Genomic DNA, 7,848 nt, shown 5'->3' with positions numbered 1-7,848 from the left:
CATGTGCATGCCATCAAACTGTCATCCCATGCTGATAATGTTTACCAAATTAGAATGAATTCCAATAGAAATAAAACAAATGATAGTCAAAAATGTGATTTCCCTATATAAACTATAGTAAAGTTTACCCCCTCCCCAGGGGCAAACTTGAGACCCCGGGGACATGAAATTCACAATTTTAGTAAAGCATCTTAAGACCCTTCCAACTTTAAAGAATATTTGATTCCAACTTATTTTGGTCTTGAGAAGAAGATTTTTGAAATTTCAGTCAATTTGGCCCTTTATAGCCCCGCCCATCAGCCCCTGGGGGTCAGTCAGGGCCAACATCTGCATGCCATCAAACTGTCATCCCATGCTGACAATGTTTACCAAATAAGAATGAATTCCAATAGAAATAAAACAAATAAAAGTCAAAAATGTGATTTCCCTATATAAACTATAGTAAAGTTTAACCCCTCCCCAGGCGCAAACTTGAGACCCCCGGGTCATGAAATTCACAATTTTGGTAAAGCACCTTCAGACCCTGCCATCTATGGAGTGTATTTGATTCCATATTATCTGTGAGTAGAGAAGAAGATTTTTGAAATTTCAGTCAATTTGGCCCTTTTTAGCCCCGCCCATCAGCCCCTGGGGGTCAGTCAGGGCCAACATGTGCATGCCATCAAACTGTCATCCCATGTTGATAATGTTAACCAAATTAGAATGAATTCCAATAGAAATAAAACAAATAAAAGTCAAAAATGTGATTTCCCTATATAAACTATAGTGAAGTTTAACCCCTCCTCAGGGGCAAACGTGAGACCTGTGGGTCATGAATTTTACAATTTTGGTAAAGCACATTAAGACCCTTCCATCTATAAAGAGTGTTTGATTCCACCATATCTGAGAGTGGAGAAGAAGATTTTTGAAGTTTTAGTCAATTTGACCCTTTTTAGCCCCGCCCCTCAGGCCCCTGGGGGGTGGGGACCATATAATTTACAATTTTGGTTGACCTTTAGCCATAGAAGCTTCCTGCCAAATTTCATTGAATTTAGTTTAGGGGTTTTGGAGAAGAAGTCAAAATGTAAATTATTTACGGACGCACGACGACGGACAAAAGGGGATTAGAATAGGTCACTTGAGACTTTGTCTCAGGTGACCTAAAAACTGAAATAAAATAATCATTACAAGAGGCCCAGAGGGCCTGTATCGCTCACCTGGTTTTATGAGATATGAAACAAGAATGATGCTTAGGTATATTTGTCACTGGTATGTCAATATATCATAAGCATTTTATACGGGTACATGAACATTGCTTTTATTGAAATTCTAAAAATGTCAATTTAGCCAAATTGATCCCTTTTGGCCCCGCCTCTCAGCCCCCCGGGGAGTCAGCCCCAACATTTGTACTATTTTGAATCCCTACCCCAAGGGGATAATATCAGGCAAATATGAGCGATATCCATTGCTTAGTTTCAGAGAAGTTGTTCATATCAATTAACCCAAATTGACCCCGTTTGGCCCCGCCCCTCAGCCCCCCGGGGGGTCAGCCCAAACAATTGTACAATTTTGAATCCCTACCCCAAGGGGATGCTACCAGGTGAATATGAGCGATATCCATTGCTTAGTTTCAGAGAAGAAGTTCTTTATATCAATTAACCCAAATTGACCTAGTTTGGCCCCACCCCTCAGCCCCGGGGGGTCAGCCCCAACATATGTACTATTTTGAATCCCTACCCCAAGGGGATGCTACCAGGTGAATATGAGCGATATCCATTGCTTAGTTTCAGAGAAGAAGTTGTTTAAATCAATTCAGCCAAATTGACACTGTTTGGCCCCGCCCCTCAGCCCCAGGGGGTCAGCCAAACCATTTGTACAATTTTGAATCCCTACCCCAAGGGGATGCTACCAGGTGAATATGAGCGATATCCATTGCTTAGTTTCAGAGAAGAAGTTCTTTATATCAATTAACCCAAATTGACCTAGTTTGGCCCCGCCCCTCAGCCCCGGGGGGTCAGCCCCAACATATGTACTATTTTGAATCCCTACCCCAAGGGGATGCTACCAGGTGAATATGAGCGATATCCATTGCTTAGTTTCAGAGAAAAAGTTATTTAAATCAATTCAGCCAAATTGACACTGTTTGGCCCCGCCCCTCAGCCCCAGGGGGTCAGCCAAACCATTTGTACAATTTTGAATCCCTACCCCAAGGGGATGCTACCAGGCGAATATGAATGATATCTATGGCTTAGTTTCAGAGAAGAAATTGTTTATATCAATTTAGCCAAATTGATACTGTTTGGCCACGCCCCGCAGCCCCACCATCTGTACTATTTTGAATCCCTACCCCAAGGGGATGCTACCAGGTGAATATGAGCGATATCCATTGCTTAGTTTCAGAGAAGAAGTTGTTTATATCAATTCAGCCAAATTGACACTGTTTGGCCACGCCCCTCAGCCCTGGGGGGTCAGCCCAACCATTTGTACAATTTTGAATCCCTACCCCAAGGGGATGCTACCAGGCGAATATGAGTGATATCTATGGCTTAGTTTCAGAGAAGAAATTGTTTATATCAATTTAGCCAAATTGATACTGTTTGGCCCCGCCCCGCAGCCCCACCATCTGTACTATTTTGAATCCCTACCCCAAGGGGATGCTACCAGGTGAATATGAGCGATATCCATTGCTTAGTTTCAGAGAAGAAGTTGTTTATATCAATTCAGCCAAATTGACACTGTTTGGCCACGCCCCTCAGCCCCGGGGGGTCAGCCCAACCATTTGTACAATTTTGAATCCCTACCCCAAGGGGATGCTACCAGGCGAATATGAGTGATATCCATGGCTTCGTTTCAAAGAAGAAATTGTTTATATCAATTTAGCCAAATTGATACTGTTTGGCCCCGCCCCGCGGGGGGTCAGCCCAACCATTTGTACAATTTTGAATTTCCTACCCCAAGGGGATGCTACCTGGCGAATATGAGTGATATCCATTGCTTAGTTTCAGAGAAGAAATTGTTTATATAAATTTAGCCGAATTGATACTGTTTGGCCCCGCCCCTCAGCCCCCCGGGGGGTCAGCCCAACCATTTGTACAATTTTGAATCCCTACCCCAAGGGGATGCTACCAGTAGAATATGAGTGATATCCATGGCTTAGTTTCAGAGAAGAAATTGTTTATATCAATTTAGCCAAATTGATACTGTTTGGCCCCGCCCTGCAGCCCCCCGGAGGGTCAGCCCAACCATTTGTACAATTTTGAATTCCTACCCCAAGGGGATGCTACCTGGCGAATATGAGTGATATCCATTGCTTAGTTTCAGAAGAGAAGTCGTTTATATCAATTTAGCCAAATTGACCCCTTTTGGCATCGCCCCTTAAGACCCCTGTACAATTTTGAGTCCCCACCCCATAGGGATGCTTTTGACCAAATTTGGTCAAATTCTGATCAGTGGTTATGAAGAAGAAGTCAATTGTTGACAGACGGACGGACGGACGGACGGACGGACGGACGAACGACGGACGACAGACGCCACGGTATCGCATAAGCTCACCTTGGTCCTTTGGACCAGGTGAGCTAATAATAACAAGTACTTTGCTTGTTTGTTTGTTTTTGTTTAACGTCCTATTAACAGCCAGGGTCATTTAAGGACGTGCCAGGTTTTGGAGGTGGAGGAAAGCCGGAGTACCCGGAGAAAAACCACCGGCCTACGGTCAGTACCTGGCAACTGCCCCTAGTAGGTTTCGAACTCGCAACCCAGTGGTGGAGGGCTAGTGTTAAAGTGTCGGTACACCTTAACCACTCGGCCACCGCGGCCCCAACAAGTACTAATTGTAATGGGAAACCATTACAGATGTCCCCCAAACACCCCCGCAGTCGCACAATTATGTTCGGCATCCCTCAATATTCCTATATACCAAATTTCATTGAAATCGAACAACATCTAAATTTAGACCAATCAGAACCATCCGTATGGTTGCTATGGCAACGAAACCCATTCAGTTGATTTTGGAGCCCCCTAATACCCTACATACAAAATTTCATCAAAATCGGACAATATCTAAATTTAGACCAATCAGAGGTCAGGAAATGGCGGCCATTTTATTAAAAAGTGAAAGTGAGGTAACAAGAGTGACCAGTGTCCAATGATGTACCTAGGTACCAAATTTCATCAAAATCAGACAATATATAAATTTAGACCAATCAGAGGCCAGGAAATGGCGGCCATTTTATTAAAATGTGGAAGTGAGGTTACGGGAGTGACTGGTGTCCCATGATGTACATGTACCTACATACCAAATTTCATTAAAATCGGACAATATCTAAATTTGAACCAATCAGAAGCCTCAATTTCGTTTCCATACAACAGACGGTTTCATAAGTGGTACTTTTGTGTTCGCCTTCCATCAATACTCCTATGTACCAATTTTGAGCTTAATCCAACAACATCTAAATTTCGACCAATCACAGGCCACCATTTCATTACCATGGCAACAAATCTTTTCGGAAATGTTACCACGTTATTCGGCATCCCTAAAAACCCCAATTTTCACTGAAATCGGAGACCGAAATCTAAAAACAGGAAGTTGGCTCTGGTGCCCATCTTGGATGTCCGATCGCAAAAAAAACACCTGGTTGCACACCCCCATACACTAACGAGTATGTCTGTGAAGTTTGATGATGATCCGCCCAGTAGTTTCTGAGAAAAGTGTCGGAAACCTCCGCGGCGGAAGAAAGTGGAAGAAACAAGAGGCCCAATGGGCCTGTATCGCTCACCTGGCTCTACAGCAAATTTGCAGTCGATTGAGGTAATTTCTACAGATACTATGCTGTTACCTCTTTATTCAAATATCAGAGTAAGCTAGGTTTATTCATGTCAATAAATATTCTAGTCCTTCATTCCAGCATACTATTGGCCTAATATCAGGTCTTGGTGACTCTTGGCTATGGAAAGATTTTTAAAAATATTTCACCCCTGTGACCTTGAATGTAGGTCAATGTCATTCAGTTGAACAAACTTGGTAGCCCTAAACCCCAGCATGCTACAGACAGGCCCAACCTCAAGTAGCTGAGCCTCTTTGTTATTGAGAAGAAGTCGTTTAAAGATTTTAGCCTATTTGACCCATGTGACTTTGAATGAAGGTCAAGGTCATTAAGTTGAACAAACTTGGTAGCCCTTCACCCCAGCATGCTACAGACCCAATATCAAGTCCCTGGGTCTCTTGGTTATTGAGAAGAAGTCGTTTGAAGATTATAGCCTATTTGACCCATGTGACCTTGAATGAAGGTCAAGGTCATTTATTTGAACAAACTTGGTAGCCCTTCACCCCCGCATGCTACAGGCCCAATATCAAGTCCCTGGGCCTCTTGGTTATTGAGAAGTCGTTTGAAGATTTTAGCCTATTTGACCCCTGTGACCTTGAATGTAGGTCAATGTCATTCAGTTGAACAAACTTGGTAGCCCTTCACCCCAGCATGCTACAGACCCAATATCAACTCCCTAGGACTCTTGGTTATTGAGGAGAAGTTGTTTAAAGATTTAAGCCTTTTTGACCCTTGTGACCTTGAATGAAGGTCAACTTTATTCATTTGAACAAACTTGGTAGCCCTTCACCCCAGCATGCTACAGGCCCAATATCAAGTCCCTGTATCTCTTGGTTATTGAAAAGAAGTTGTTTCAAGATTATAGCCTATTTGACCCATGTGACCTTGAATGAAGGTCAAGGTCATTAATTTGAACAAACTTGGTAGCCCTTCACCCCAGCATATCATACAGGCCCAATATCAAGTCCCTGGGCCTCTTGGTTATTGAGAAGAAGTCGTTTGAAGATTATAGCCTATTTGACCCATGTGACCTTGAATGAAGGTCAAGGTCATTAATTTGAACAACCTTGGTAGCCCTTCACCCCAGCATGCTACAGGCCCATTATCAAGTCCCTGGGCCTCTTGGTTATTGAGAAGTCGTTTGAAGATTTTAGCCTATTTGACCCCTGTGACCTTGAATGTAGGTCAATGTCATTCAGTTGAACAAACTTGGTAGCCCTTCACCCCAGCATGCTACAGACCAAATATCAACTCCCTGGGACTCTTGGTTATTGAGAAGAAGTTGTTTAAAGATTTAAGCCTTTTTGACCCTTGTGACCTTTAATGAAGGTCAACTTTATTCATTTGAACAAACTTGGTAGCCCTTCACCCCAGCATGCTACAGGCCCAATATCAAGTCCCTGTATCTCTTGGTTATTGAGAAGAAATTGTTTCAAGATTATAGCCTATTTGACCCACGTGACCTTGAATGAAGGTCAAGGTCATTAATTTGAACAAACTTGGTAGCCCTTCACCCCAGCATGATACAGGCCCAATATCAAGTCCCTGGGCCTCTTGGTTATTGAGAAGAAGTCGTTTGAAGATTATAGCCTATTTGACTCATGTGACCTTGAATGAAGGTCAAGGTCATTAATTTGAACAAACTTGGTAGCCCTTCACCCCAGCATGCTACAGGCCCAATATCAAGTCTCTGGGCCTCTTGGTTATTGAGAAGTCGTTTGAAGATTTTAGCCTATTTGACCCATGTGACCTTGAATGAAGGTCAAGGTCATTCATTTGAACAAACTTGGTAGCCCTTCACATCAGCATGCTACAGGCCCAATATGAAGTCCCTGGGCATCTTGGTTATTGAGAAGAAGGTGTTTGAAGATTATAGCCTTTTTGACCCATGTGACCTTGAATGAAGGTTAAGGTCATATATTTGAACAAACTTGGTAGCCCTTCACCCCAGCATGATACAGGCCCAATATCAAGTCTCTGTGCCTCTTGGTTATTGAGAAGAAGTTGTTTAAACAAGGGCCCAATGGGCCCAAATCGCTCACCTGCAATGCAGTGATCTTTTCATATGGATCCTGCAGTTACTTGAAAGCATGCTACAGGACCAATATAATGTCTCTCTGCACTTTGGCTTTTCACTAAAAGTCATTTAAAGATTTAAGCATACTTGATCGACGTGACCTTGAATGTGAGTCAAGGTCATTCATTTGAACAAACTTGGTAGCCCTTTACCGCAGCATGCTACAGACCCAATATCAACTCCCTGGGACTCTTGGTTATTGAGAAGAAGTCGTTTAAAGATTTTAGCCTTTTGACCCATGACCTTGAATGAAAGTCACCCCAGCATGCTACAGGCCAAATATTAGGTCTCTGGGACTGTTGGTTATTGAGAAGAAGTCGTTTAAAGATTTTAGCCTTTTTGGCCCCTGTGACCTTGAATGAAGGTCAAGGCCATTCATTTGAACAAACTTGGTAGCCCTTCACCCCAGCATGCTACAGACCCAATATCAACTCCCTGGGACTCTTGGTTATTGAGAAGTCGTCGTCTAAAGATTTTAGCCTTTTTGACCCCTGTGACCTTTAATGAAAGTCAAGGTCATTCATTTGAACAAACTTGGTAGCCCTTCACCCCAGCATGCTACAGGCCAAATATTAGGTCTCTGGGACTGTTGGTTATTGAGAAGAAGTCGTTTAAAGATTTTAGCCTTTTTGGCCCCTGTGACCTTGAATGAAGGTCAAGGCCATTCATTTGAACAAACTAGGTAGCCCTTCATCCCAGCATGCTACAGACCCAATATCAACTCCCTGGGACTGTTGGTTATTGAGAAGAAGTTGTTTAAAGATTTTAGCCTTTTTGACCCCTGTGACCTTGAATGAAGATCAAGGTCATTCATTTGAACAAACTTGGTAGCCCTTCACCCCAGCATGCTACAGACCCAATATCAACTCCCTGGGACTCTTGGTTATTGAGAAGTCGTCGTCTAAAGATTTCAGCCTTTTTGACCCCTGTGACCTTTAATGAAAGTCAAGGTCATTCATTTGAACAAAC

Source organism: Pecten maximus, chromosome 7 (assembly GCF_902652985.1).
Source record: "Pecten maximus chromosome 7, xPecMax1.1, whole genome shotgun sequence".
NCBI lineage: Eukaryota > Metazoa > Mollusca > Bivalvia > Pectinida > Pectinidae > Pecten > Pecten maximus.
The sequence above is the reverse complement of the archived record's forward strand: the minus strand, read 5'-3'. Positions refer to the sequence as shown.